Raw genomic sequence first — 14,914 nt, forward strand, 5'->3', positions numbered from 1 at the left:
TGGGTTGAGGTGGTCTTGGATGTAAATGTCATTGGTGGGCATGGAAGCTGGAGTACAGCCATTCTAGAATTTAATGTCATTAAGCACAACGCTAGGGAGGAGGTCCAGGACCTTGGTCTGCTGTGGGATAGTAGAGGGTCCTCACAGCAATGACAAGAATTAATAGATAATGTCTGTTTGTTACTCTTAGTAAAACATGACTCCGTTTTTGGAATCACTGGGCATGGATGTGGGTGTATCATGGAGGGAATGTTACTGCTTACTTAGATATGTTTATAATGGAGTATTGCTTAAAGTACATTAACTACATATACAGACTACTACACAATAATCAGCTGATGCTGATGCTGGCTATTTCAGTATAGGTGGTGATGGAGGTAGTAGACTATCATTCTGTGGGCTCTGCAGTCATGTAGGATCATCTTGTGGAGGTGGGATGCAAGTCTGACACAAGATTGTACAGTATACATGTACTCTAAATGCCTGACAGAGTTTGTGGAAGTATGCTGTAGTGTTCCCCCACAGCTGCCTAGGCAGTGCAACCTCTTTTATAGGTGAGATAATACACGTTCACTTATGTTAATGCCCACTCCTCTGTACATGCTTGTATACCACCTACTGTGGTGTCTGTCATGACAGTATGGTTCTAAAGGATAGCTGGCATGATGTTGGGGGCTGTTACCCACACCTTTGTTACAAATATACATACTAACTGTGTGATTGCTGTACATATCCCTATTCCCACTTAAATTCACACTGTTCTGAGTGCACTCATGATCCTTGACCACCTTCAATGGTTTGGTAATTGGCACAAGAGTGCCAACTGTTGGCATCACAATTTTTTTTGGGACTGATAGCACACACATCTGTGTAGTGACATCACCTGATAACTTAAGGAATAAATTTGCACAGGCAGTCACATCATCAGTGAAAGGTTTCTGGATCTCAGTGTCTGTGGCATCCATTGTACCCAGTTTACCTGGCACATGGCATATAGTGTGGAATTCACTCATCACAGGTGTCCACTCAGCCTGCATCCAAGGCATGTGACTATTCATCACTGCATTTGACAGTAGACGCTTGAGAAACTTTGTAGGATCTGGTTTATAAATGCTTTCAAAACCCCAGTAATATCTCCAGTTAGTTTGTGTAAAGTTCCAGTGGCCAGCACAGTCACTGATAAATGACATGCTGTTCAGTGGAATGTTTATTTCCTTTCTCCCTGCAGCTGATGTTCAGCTGCCACTAGCTCCTCTGTGAATTCACTGGATCTGCTGTATCCACCATAGCCTTCTCTTGGCTCAATCCGACCCATACCTGAGACTAGTGAAGAGTCAAAACACACTAGTATTGCATCAAACTTCTGCTGGGGAGTGTGCCCCACCTCCCACAACAAAGCGTATCTTTGCAAGCTCTGCATTTCCTGCATTAAAAAAGTGCATGCTCTCTTCCATGCATGGTCAAACCTCAACTTAAGAAGTATACTTCTTACAGCATATAGCTCACCAGGCACTTCATGCGGCTATTCCAGGGAGCCTAGGCTACCTCCCTCCCCCTAGGAAAGGTGTGTTGGCCTTAACCACTCACTCCTATCTTCCTCACCCAGTTCCTCCAGTGCCCATGCATATAATCAAACAGACGTTGCCCAGAGATCAGAGTAATATTTATTACACCTGCTGTTTTTAATGTTTAAGTGGTAGCGGGGTTATGGACATATAGGATTTAGACATGTAGGACTTCTTATAGGTTCATAGGTTCATACTAGGCTATCTGCCCTAGGGCATTTATAAGCCTAGCCAGAGTGTGTTTGGCTTTCGCCACCCATTTTAAATTAATTTTGCTATGCCCTTTTTCGAGGTTAGTATACTGTGCCTCTGTCTAACAGTGACACAGAAGTGATACCCGGGGTAAACCTACGATCTCCCATCCACTCATCAAGATTCCTCTTGAAGAGAGTCAATGAGGGACTCTGCCTAACCTGGACTGGGATTTTATTCCAGAGTGAAGGGAGCCACTGGGTTATGAATCTGTCCCTCCAGCATGATGAATCTGTCCCTCTGCATTACTAATTAGTGAATGGTATACTTCAGTGGCTGGCAGGATGCATACACCATCTGCATGTCTTGCAGTATTGTCATGGCTTCTCTAGAATGCATAAGGGAGAAGCCCTGCTTAGCAGTAGTTATTGATTGCTGTATATACAGGCTCAGTAATGAGATGCAAGCAGTGTATTGTGGTGAAGCACAGGTTGTTAACTAGGGAGCAAGTGATATAGTCCTTCGCCCCTTATCTCCTACTCTTCCTGGGTACAGAGGCAGTGAATCACTGGCTACAAAGATCATCTGCATCCTACTGGAAGACATAACCCCTTTTTTATAAGCTGTGCTATATAGAAGGACTTTTCTACCTCAGTAGACACATTGGTTAAAATTTAGGTCACTGTCCAGATAACTTCCCAAATCCAAACAAGCCTACTCATAGGGTCTTAATGTCATTGTGGTTCTTCCCTGAGGTAGATGACTTCCCAAATATTACAATAATGCATTTATTTTCGGCCCATGATTCTGGCACAAGTTTTTTTTTTGGGATAAACCTTCCCGCAGGATGGCTATGTAATTTGGGGATTCAGTGACTGCTCCTAACTTGCAGCCATGTGCAATCTTAGTCAGCCAGAGCCCTTTGGTATTGAGTTTTACTTCAGAGAAGTATATGCTAAATAGGAAAGGTCCCAGCACAGAACCCTAGGGGACTCTACTGGTGACCCATCCCTTTGTGGAGGTAACCTTCCCTATTTGGTTTTCTTGCATCCTATCTGTAAGCCAGGTGATAATCCAGTGTGTAATAGGATGCGACTCCCAGTTTATTTAGCTTTTCTACAATGCCTGAGTGGGGGATTGTGTCAAAAGCTTTGACCAGGTTGAGGCATGCAGTGTGTACCCTTTTACCTTCCATTGCATTGGTAACCTTTTCAAAAAAGTCCACCAAACTGAGTAAGCATGATCTGCCCTTGACAAATCCAAACTGAAATAGGATCAGTGTTTGGAGGTTTCCTGTTTCCTAATAAGTCTTTCCATGGCTTTGCATATTAGGCTGATCAGACATTAAAGTAGATTTTGTGTTACTGTCCTTTGTGAAATGCTACGGTAGTTAGATTTGTTTTCATACCTTGCATATAACTTAACTTACTTAGTTTTTAGGACTTTTTTCATAATATGTAGTTCCTTAACTTGCTATGCTCTTTTTAATTAACTGAACTTCACTTGGGCACATAAAATGATTTACTTAAATTAACTTTGCTGGTTTCACATAAATCATTATTTACTTTGCTAAGGGTATTGTTGGGGTGATATCACCTTCACTGGGACTGTCTGCTAGGATACCACAATACATATGTCAGGTTTGCTTTAGAAAATAACTCAAGTAATCTCCGTGGTATCCCCGAAGTCTCAAACAACCCACTAAACAAGTATAGTGGGTCCAAAAACAAAACAGTGTAAGAAACTTCTCTGTGTGGAAGATTTTCAATCCATATATATCTAGTTTAATATACAGTGATTAACTAGATATATATATGGACTGAAAATGTTCCACACAGAGATCTTACTGTTTTGCGTTAGAAAATAACTGAGTTGGCATGGGCAACCAAATATATCTTCCAGGTATGTTTTAAAACAACTGGTAATGTCTGTAAATACGCTGTGTGCTGGACAGGAGTTGTGTACCTCCACTAACACAGCCACACCAGGTTCTTTGGATCCTAGGAGAATATTAGGCTAACTGCCCTGAAGGGTAATTTTAAGTCTAGCTAATAAACAGAGGTCAGAATCAAACCAAGTACTTTGCGTCTATGAAGTGAAGACCTTAACCATTATGCTAAGTTCACTCCCGCTGAGTTCCAACTGATTGTATGTTGCAGTGTTTTCACACATGCTGACAGAATATGTTAAGGTGATCTTGTCACTTCCCCTTCCCCGGTGTTCTGCTTTCTCACCTCACTTGTCGACTTTCCAGACTGCACCCTCCCTTTTGCAAACTCCTGGATCCGCCACTGAGTCTATAACCAAATGGGATAGGTTATCTTAAGCACAAAAAGAGAAACAGGCTAGGCTTAAAATGGCCCACAACGGCAGCAAGCCTAGTACTTGCCTATGAACCTATGGAACTATGCACAAATACACTAAATAGATATTGATTTATTTTCTTTATGCATTCTTTCACCAGGTAATTGGCCATATGGCAACACAGGAGGTAGGTAACTGGCATATGGCAACAGAGGAGGTATTTTTAAAAGCTAGCATTCTAACAGTTATATTCAGTATTAGACTACAGAAATAAATCTAGGTACATTTGAGATAGGACTGTGTTTCACTAGGTATCGAGATTTGCATAAAAATCTCTACTGATAACTGTTCATACGATTCATCAGAATTTATGTATTGTGTTTTATTTATTATTTTATCTTTGCACTGGGTAAACAATACAGTAACCTAGTCTTCCCATATACTTATTTTTACCTTTTACTGTGTTACATTGTTTACCTTTATTTAAATCCCTAGTCCTCTTAGGATACCTTATTGTGTTTTATACAGTATTATCTCTTCCACTGTGCTGGTCTGTTCTCCTCTCAAAAATGTATGAAAATATTTAATGTCAACCATAGAATCTTCTTAGACCTCTCCATTAAATTTTCTAACCTCACTGAAAAGATGCTTAGTGTGTTAGCCTGTACTCTGCATTTCCCACGTGTAACTGAATAAATACTCTTGCATTCCCATTTTCCAGATGCTGGTAATCATGCTGTTCCATACATCTGCCATCTTACTCTTAATGGTTAACATATGTCTTGTGAAGTCTTCTTTCTGCTGTATTTATCTATGTCATCCAGACAGCTTGATCTTTCATCCTTGTTCCTAAATGACTAAGTTTTACTCACGTCAATCTGCCTTGTGCTCGTTCCATTTGCCATACCAGTCATAGATTTTGTAAATTCACTTTCTTGAAGTCCATTTTCATGACCTAGTTGTTATTGCTAGCTATATGGCAATGCCACTTCTCAAAGCACACCCATTTACAAATTTGTACGGATTATAGAATCACACACAGAACAACTGCACACATAGCCATATCTCTTTTAGCTACTCAATACAGGATGCCTGATAGCTAGCAAATAACCATGCAGTCATAAAACTGCAGGGTTATAAGATAAAAACAGAACCAGCAGAGGTGACAAACACGGGTGTAATCAGGCATACACCATGTAAGCTATGGTCTGCAAATTAATTTTTAAAGGGGCAACATTTTGCTTACCAGAATAGCTCTGAATGTCCCAGATTCAGCCACAAAAATGCAATTAAAATTTCAGGTGAAATAAAACTTAAATGGTTCAGGTGAGTCAACAAAGATGAAAATGTGTCCAGAATGGTACATGTTTTTTGTATCACAAGTTATCTAATTAGACTTCAAATCTAATATTATTATTGATTTTATCCTCATATTTAGGAAGTATACCACAGAATAAATTCCAGTAATGAAAGCAGGTGTTTGCAGCTGGATGCACAAATCAAAAAAAAATTTACTTGATTCCCCCATATGTGAGGAACAGATAACTGTCCGGGGAAGTACACTTCCAAAAATCCTGGTTGCACCATTCATCATAAATCATATATGTTATCAGCCCATAGTGCATCTAGTGGATTCTTTCATTCAAAATGAGAAGAAGGAGAATATTTTCAAACAATTTCTGCTCAAGTTTTTTTATTTGTTTGTCACAGATTGGGCTACGGTGGTACAGCGGTAGCGTTGTTACCTTACAGCAAGAGGTTCTCCCATTCGATTCTCGGCTTGGCTTGGGAGTGCCTTCTGTGTGGAGTCTGCATGTCCTCCCAGTGGCTGGGTAGCGTTCGAAAGACATGCATGCATAAATGGGCGTGCCTTCGTTGAAGGTTGGGCGTCGAGCTGGCACCTCAGCATTTCGTAAAAACCTACTGCCAGTCATTAGCGGACCGGAGTTCCGCTGTGGCAACCCCTTACTGGGAAAAAGCCGAAAGACAAACAACAACAACTTTGTCACACATCGGCTTATTAATTCATCTAAGCAACAATATCTCATTCAGCCTGCTGTCTTAAAATACTTATACTTTCCTGGTCATCCATTGATGCTTTCCTTCCTCCAACATGGATGTAATTTGAACTGGTTCAGATCCCTCCAAATGAAGAGGTTATATATTTGGGAGAGTACACAGCATAGCATGCACAGTGACAGGAAGTTATACTGTATATGCCCATACTTTTGTGGCCATCTCTGACCCCTTCTGGATTTCTTCAGCCAATACACTTCATCCACTGTGGCCTCTGACAATTTTTGTCAAGAAGGTGCCCCAGCATGTGTAGTCCTGTCCTGCACTAGTCACTCTGCCTCTTCCCATAACAGCAAGCACCTCTTAATGCACCACCCCTGTGACTGCCTGAGTGGCAAATGGACAGCCAGACATCACCCCCACTAGGGCATAAAGGGTATTGAATACTTTGACCTTGTTTCTCTCCATCCACCTTCTGATATTAGATGCTTGCAGCACTCAAAAATTGTTGCAGATATGCCAGACCCTGGGTCGTCAGCTTTAAGTCTCAAGCTTTCACTTGCCACTTTCTTCTAAAATATTTTTTTAGATCAGTTAAAAGGTATGCATTACAAGCAAATGAATGTGAAAACAAAGGATAGGAAATAGTTCAAATCAGATTTCAAGGCACATAAATTGTTCCTTTTTTATTTATTATATTATATCAACACATAGAGCCAGCACTGCTGAAGGAATCAGTGCAGATGAGCAGGATAAGAATTCAGTGACAACAGAAGAGCTTAGATTAGCCTGTTTATTATCCTATCAAATCTCTGTACTCCTTCCAGTATCAGGGCAGTGGGCTCAGTGTTGCACTACTTAATCAAACAGTGCCATCTACTGCTCGACCTGCAGCTTTCACAATAATCACAAGAAACTTGAAAAGCCTGTCTTTTTCATAAAACGAAATGAGACACAATAAAGTAGATTTTACAAAAGGAGGTTATGGAACCAGTAAGAAATGCTGGGGTGCCTACTTATGGAAAATTAATGACACAGGTCCACTACTGTGTTTTATGCACACTCTACAATTAGTCTTTGAAAACATTTCCCACTATTCTAAAAGTTCACAGGTAGCTTTAACTGAACCAGCTGTATTTGGTACAATACTAATATAATTTGCACAATAAGGTTATATTTATGTTTAACTCAATGCACAAATACAGCTTTTTAATATCTACTGCTTAATTTGTTTCTACACCATTAGCTTTTTCTGCCATTTTGTGGGCATCCAGCATATGCTTCACAATGTAGGAGCTCTAAATGTAAACTAGATTTTTTTACAATGACCAATAATTGCGTTGGCAATACAAGTAACATCTAACTCAGTTAGATATACAAACTCCAGAGATTTTTCATGAATCATGTTTTCAGTATCGCTGGTGTCTACAAAACATGCCCACTTGCTTGAGTCCAGTAATATTAACACTTATATCATCAATGCAGCAAATTCAGTTGAACTATTCAGTCTAGCAAAGTAATTTCTTTTCTTTTGGCAACAGGCATTGATTTTGAAGTTTTCAAGTGTTGCCCCAATAATTCATACGTAGATTCAGTATGGAATGCATATAGGCTTTGCACATTTCTACTTGAGCTATCTTCTTCAGTATAACGTCATGCATTCCAAAGAATAAAATGATAGGCACAGCTGTAAATAACTTCTTTATGTGTTCTTCTGTTTGATGCTTCACAGCATTTTTTAACCTGACACACAATGGTACTTCCTGGATTGTTTCTTATGAGCAGAAAGTTAATGGCACACACTTGTGCATCTCTGTGATATGCCATATAATTTCATGTGGCTCCGTGAAAGTTTTTGCATTTTGAAATAGGTGCAGTCGTGAATGTTTCTTTACTATTATGACAAACTGGCTAAGAAAGAGGTATGTAGTATTTACTGCACATTATTTAAATGTGCTGAGTAACAAAGCCATGATAAATACAGACTTAGCCATGCAAAATAAAAACCGCATGGTCCTTTTGCATAATTCTTGAAATTTGTTTGTTTCTGCAGGTGTGCTTGCTTTTATAAATAAATAAAGTTTAAGGTAATCTATTAATGTCATACATAATTTAACATACAATCACGTCATTGCTGTTAATGGTTTTGTTCATGTGCTCTAGATTTCATTTTTTTCCTTTTTTTTTTTGTTTTGCATTACTTTTTTGCTTTCTACTCGTGTTCATATTTTTTGCTTCAATTAAATTAATTATTTGGAAATGTCTATTTATAAAAAAATGAAAGAAAAAAAGATGAACTTTAATGAATACATTTTTATGTTACACAAAAAATGTGATCAAACTACATTAAAGTTCACTCACTTTTATCCATAGCCCACCTCTACTACTATAATAAATAGCACCATTGCAGCTGAGCATACTTCAGATCAAAGGCGTGGAAAATAGTGTATTCACAGAACCAACAAACCACGAAAAAATCCACAAATCAAGACCAAGAGTAGACCAAGAAGTGAACCAGACGAGCTGCACCGAAAATTAAGAATAAAGATTTAATAAATGAAGCGCTTTTCGTCTGCACAATATGCAGACTTCTTCAGATACACCATTAAAATTTTTACCACCCTTATAAGGATGGATTCAGGTATATTCAATTACCCAATTAAACAAGATAATTAGTTAGAATGATGAATATCTTAGAATACAACAGTCATTTAAAATGCAACAACTCCACCTTCTTAAAGAAGTGAGAATATGCTTTGAGCTCACACTTTCAAACATAAACAATGACATATAATCTTTTAACTTACTTTGTGTTATATATGCTCAATGAATCTCACAAAAACTGTTATTCTACACTCTCTCATGAATTAAAAATACATGATATTCAACAACAAAATAAACACACACACACACACACACACACACACACACACACACATACACACACACATGATTATTAATCTGTTCTACACTGAATTTGACCCAATTGCATTATTTGCTGAAGTATTTGGCATGTTAACTATGCCATGCCACAAATGAAAAAAAAATATATGTATATATATATATATATATATATGTATATATATATATATATATATATATATATATATATATATATATATATATATATATAAAAAAACATATATATATATATATATATATATATATATATAAAACATATATATATATATATATATATATATATATATATATATATATATTCTGGTAAAATATAAAGTATTTTAAATTCTAACGCATTTACAATTCATTAAACAAATATTGTATGTGATTGTAATTAATGTAGTTAACAGAATGGCACCGACAATTAAAACTATGATGTCAAATGGCAGACTGTGAAAAGTTACATTCAGTCCTCCTTTCAGATTTCATCATAAGATATTAAGACAGTAGCAGCAGGGTAATTAGCTACAAAGTGCACTGAAGTCTACTTTTCTAACCTCAGAAATTTCAGGAGAGCTAAACTTTAAATTTGAGATATCCACCGTAGCTAAATGAACTCATGGCATTGCAGTTTTGACATTTTATAGGTAAAAAAGTATTGATATGGTAAAATATATAGCACTTTTAATTCTGACATAATGAGAACTTAGTAGACATCTATTTTTATGTTAGTTTTATCCTGTCTTTTGAAAAGACATCAGTCTCCATGTAGAAACAAATATCTTGCCACATCATAATAAAAAACTCCCACTGAAATGCTAAATTTGCTAGCTGCAGCCAACTGTCAATTCTCAGTACCCATAAGGCAGTCTACAGTGCAATATTCAGTGCTTTTAATAAGATATGTTGGTATAAAACACACTCAAGAATGTCATTCAACCCCAAGGGTTTTATTGCATCTCCATTCTGACTTACATGCCAGCACAATACCTTTGCCATTAGTTGGAGGCTATACTTCCATGTATAATTACTAACTGAAATGTCGCATTGGCATTTAAAATATATATATATATATATATATATATATACATATATATATATATATATATATATATATATATATATATATATATAGGTTCATAGGTTCATAGGTTTATACTAGGCTATCTGCCCTAAGGCATTTATAAGCCTAGCCCAAATTATTGTGGCTTACGCCACCCCTTATATGAAAAAATACTGTGCCCATTAGTTTGTTGTGCCTCTGTCCAGCAGTGACCCAGAGATGATTCCCGGGCATCCACAGGTCTAGATTTCTCTTGAACAGAGTCAGCGAGGTGCTCTGCCTCACATGGACCGGGATTTTATTCCACAGCATAGGAGTCTCTGGTGATAAATCTATCCCTCCAGCACGTCCTATTTATATCCGTGCTAAGGTTTAAGTCGCTTGCTCTAGTGGTTTTGGTGGATTTGGATTTTTGAGGTGGAGCATGTCCATTAATTCGGGTTGGACATGGCCTTGTATGTCAGGCACATGTCACCTCTGAGCAGGCGGTATGCGACTGAATAGAGCTGGAGTTTCTTCAATCTGGCAGCATATGACAGATTTTGGAGTCCCTTTATCCTTTTGGTGAGGAACTTTTGGGGTCTCTCCAATTGCTGCAGATGTCGGGTGAGATACATCCCGAATGGGGCATTGTACTCGATCATTGGTCTGATAAGTGAAGAGTACAGGGAACAATGACCTCACTAGATCTGGATGTGAATCCCTTCATGATCAGGTGGGCAATGTAGAAGGTCTTTCTAACCACTTTAGCAATGTGAGTGTCAAAAGAAAGGCCACTGTCAGATTGGGTCCCCAGGTCCCTGATAACATCTTCTGTGCTTAGTGGATTGCCACCTATATGGTAGCTTGGGGTTACCTTGTTTTTCCCAGAGGGTATGACTATACATTTTTTGGCATTTAACTTCAGGCCTTGGCTCTGGCACCAGCTATCTGTTTCCGTGAGTCCCTTCTGAAGGATATCAGTGTCCGATGCACTTTCCACTATGGCGCCCAGTGGCGCCCAGTTTGCAAAGTCATCTTTGTCAACAAAGTCCAGCAACTCTAACCCTGTGGGTTCTGTCCTTAAGCCAGTTTGCAACCCATCTTGTGACATATGGGTTTACATTTAAGCTGGTAAGTTTTCTTTTCACAATATGGGGTGTGTGTAAGCTTGCAAGGTCAAGGTAGGCTGTATGGACTGCCTTCCCTCATCAATGGCCTTGGTGACTATTTGAAGAAGTCGACCAAGTTCAAAAGGCATGATCTTCCCTTGACAAAGCCAAACTGGGTCGGGTCCAATGTCTGCAAGTCCCCTATATCTTTGTTTATGAGCTCCATTATGATCCTCTCCATAGCTTTGCAGACTAGACTTGTTAAGCATGGGGCGGTAATTACCAGGGTCCGTGGGGCGCCACCTTTGTGGAGTGGGACCACAGTTGCCGTCACGCCACTCCTTGGGCACGTATCCTGTGGTAAGGCTGAGATTAAACAGCTGCCTTATGCGGGTTTAATTCCTCATTTAGCTTCGTTAGCACACAGCCGGGGACACCAGTCCCATTGATGCTGTGTGTTTTTAGCTTTAGAGCAGCTTTCACCTGCGCATTTGAGATGTCCGGGAGGCTACACTCGGCTGGGATAGTTATCTCTCCTTTAGGGGAGAGGGGTGAAGTTTGCACTGAACCTGTCTGCCAGTATGTTGGCAATGTCTGTGGGTTCAGTGATTTTTGTATCATTTTGGACTAATTCTGAGCATATCTGTGAGTTTCCACCCAGGTTCCTAACATAGCTGAAAAAGGCCTTGTGATTGTCCTTTGAATCCATGGCAATTTTTCTCTCAAAATTGGCCTTAGTTGATTTTATGAGTGCTCGTAATTTTTTACTAATAATGATCAGGGGTGACTTCCCTTTTATGGATTTTGTTCTATCATGTAATAGCTTTCTCCTCTTATTGTAAAGTTTGTTAATGGCTGGGGTCCACCAGACTGGACGTTTGCCCTTTGTGGAAAGAGTCTTGGTTTTATTTGGGATTGCCTGATCCATGCAGTCCTGGAGGTGTTCATAGAAGGCATTTGTAAGGGCTTCCGCAGCTTGGGTTGTGGTTTCCTCTGACTCAGGGGCCTTGAAGGATACCACACCAGTCTTGAGTAGTGTGAAGTTTGCTTTAGAGAAGTTCTTCACTATGGTCTTTTTGTTTGGGGTGGGGCGGGATGTGGATTTCCAGTGAGATTAGTTTATGATCAGATCTCGCCAATGAGGGATATACTTCGGTGTAGAGCATTTTGTCCCCATGTTTGTGACAATGAGATCTAGTATATTTTCTCCTCTCGTGGGAACAGTGACTAGCTGTTCCATGGCATTTAATTTATGAACTCCAGGAACCGTTGGGCTAGAAAGGTAGGGCTTGAGTAATGTTCCCAGTCTATATTCGGGTAGTTGAAGTCACCCAATATGATGGTGTTTGGAGATACATTTATACCCTCCAGTGTCTTCAGGAAGGCTGTGTGGGGTTCCTGAGTTTGAGAGGGTGGCCTGTAGCATGCTACAATTTGTAGAGCAGTTTTGCCTATTGTTAGTTGCACCTGGATGGTTTCCGAGCTTCATGCGTTGCCACCAACCTGGAGGTGTGAGTATCCTTTATGAATATGGATACACCCCTCCTTTTGTGGAGTGGTCCGGGTTTTGGGGCGGAACGCATGATATGAGGTAAAACCTAATAGTGCCGGGTGCTCTCAGGAGCCTTGAACCAGGTTTCAGTTACAGCACAGACATCGATGTTCTCCATACTGAGAAGGGCCTCGAGTGCGTGCATTTTGAGATTTAGACTTCTGGCATTGAGCAGCATTACCCTCAATTTCTTCCCATTTTTGTTTTCTAGGGTGGTAGGTTTAGAATTTGAGCCTTGCCTAAAAAGGCACTATGGGGTGGCAAGAGCCTTAGCCAATATCCGGAATCCCAGGGTGACAGGTGCAAGCCGTCCCTTGCGGCAAGCGTGGCTTGTCAAGCATGTCATCCCAGGCAGACAGACACTGGATCCCCTTTGAATGACACCAGACATTAAGCCAATTGTTAAAGCTGATCATCTTGTCTCTATATTGTGGCATCATTCTTGGTGAAGGAAGGATACTGCTCAGGGTTAGGGTCATACCTGCCTGGGCTACATAATCAGAGAGCTCCTCTATGTCTCTTTTCATGCAGTCCAGGGAGGTGCGTCTCAGGTCGTTCACACCAGCATGGACAATGACTGTGTCATATTTGTACTTGCTGTGGAGTGACCCAGTGCTTGTGTTATGTGGCGGATTCTAGCGCCCGATAGGCAGCTTACTGTGACCCTCTCCTTGTTCAGCCTGGTGAGTGGGACGTCAGTGTGTCTGACTATGGAGTCACCTATGACAAGTATGTTTGGTGTTGTATTTGGCCTTAAGGGCTGTGACTGCTTTGCACACTGCTTTTGTGGTTTATGTGTTGCTTTTGGGGTGTCTTGAGGTAGCAGTTGTTTGGGTGTCTGCTTTGGAGGCCTCTGCTGTTTAGGTAAATTTTACTCAGAGCCTCCGAGTATGTCTTTGTGTGTTTATGTGTTTGATTCAGTGGAGTGGTAGCATTATGTGAGGCTGGTTTTGTGGTGTGTGTAGTTGCCTTCTCCTCCTGTCTGGTCTTGCCAGTCCTGAGTTGAGAGAGCTCAGCCTCCAGTTTGGCTAAATAGCTGCATCTCTCGCAAGTATTTGTGTTATGTGGGAGGAGGAGAGGGTTGTCTGTGTACATGAGGCAGTTATAACATTGCCTCAAGATTCCCAGATTCACCAGCTGGACCGGAGAGGAGATTGACAACTGACCTTTGGACATGCTAGAATAATATTGGGAAATCCTTAATTGAAAACAAGGGCCAGTGGGGAGTGAGGGTGTAGTGCTTTTAATTTTTAGTGCTGACTTATATAATTGCTTTAGTGAGCAAGTGCCAGGTAACTTGAGTGCAATGTGATACAAGTAACTAAATGCAAAAATGACAAACAGTAACTTTCTTTCAAGTGAAACAAGGAAATAAGTACAGTAAGCAATGCAGATATCACTAGTGATCCACAGAAGCGCTGAGAAGTTGCGTATTAGGTGAATTAGCTTCCAGGGAAATAACAAGCAAACAAACAACAAGTATATAAACAAAGCTAGATTCAGTAGGCCTGGATCTAGTCTATGATAGAGCAAACAAGGTAACAATATATATATATTTACTTCAGGTCTAACTCTTAATGAACATATTGACTGGATACCAGTCTCTCCTGACAATGTAAGCAATGGCCAAATAGTGCCCAGGTAGTAACTGGATATAATAGGCTGTGACAAAACAAGCCCTCTGAAGGAATGGATTTGCAAGATGTATATACAAGGCCATGTATAATTTTTCCTAGCATAGTTTACTGTTAAAAAAAAAAACAGAAAGAAAGAAATTCTAAGATGTTTAAGTAGAAAACACACCGTATAATGTTGTATTACCTCCAAAGATTTCACTACTCCTCTGTCTAGCAAAATGTCTTCATCAGGAGATGGATTACACCTTTTTCTTACAGGCAGTAACAGAAACATGTCCTTACCTGGTAAAATAAAAATGGAGTTTTACATCTGATGTAATGATACCACCATAATGACAAGTTCTGGGCATGAGTTGCATTTTGCGACACTGATCAGAAGTCATCTATTCATACGTAATGGAAGGTGAATATAATGCAGCTTGGCAGTGTGACACATTTTAATGGTTATGTGAGCCTGTTAGTGGAGACTATCAATACTGAGTTATAGCTCGGAGCAGTGTGACATTTTCAGGTGGTGCTGCAGAATGGAGATTAGGTCTAGTGAGGTTCATCTCAAAAATATCGGGATCCAGCTTAACTTTTGGTAAACTGCC

Source organism: Protopterus annectens, chromosome 9.part0, assembly GCF_019279795.1.
Source record: "Protopterus annectens isolate FY-2018-M chromosome 9.part0, PAN1.0, whole genome shotgun sequence".
NCBI classification, from domain to species: Eukaryota; Metazoa; Chordata; order Ceratodontiformes; family Protopteridae; genus Protopterus; species Protopterus annectens.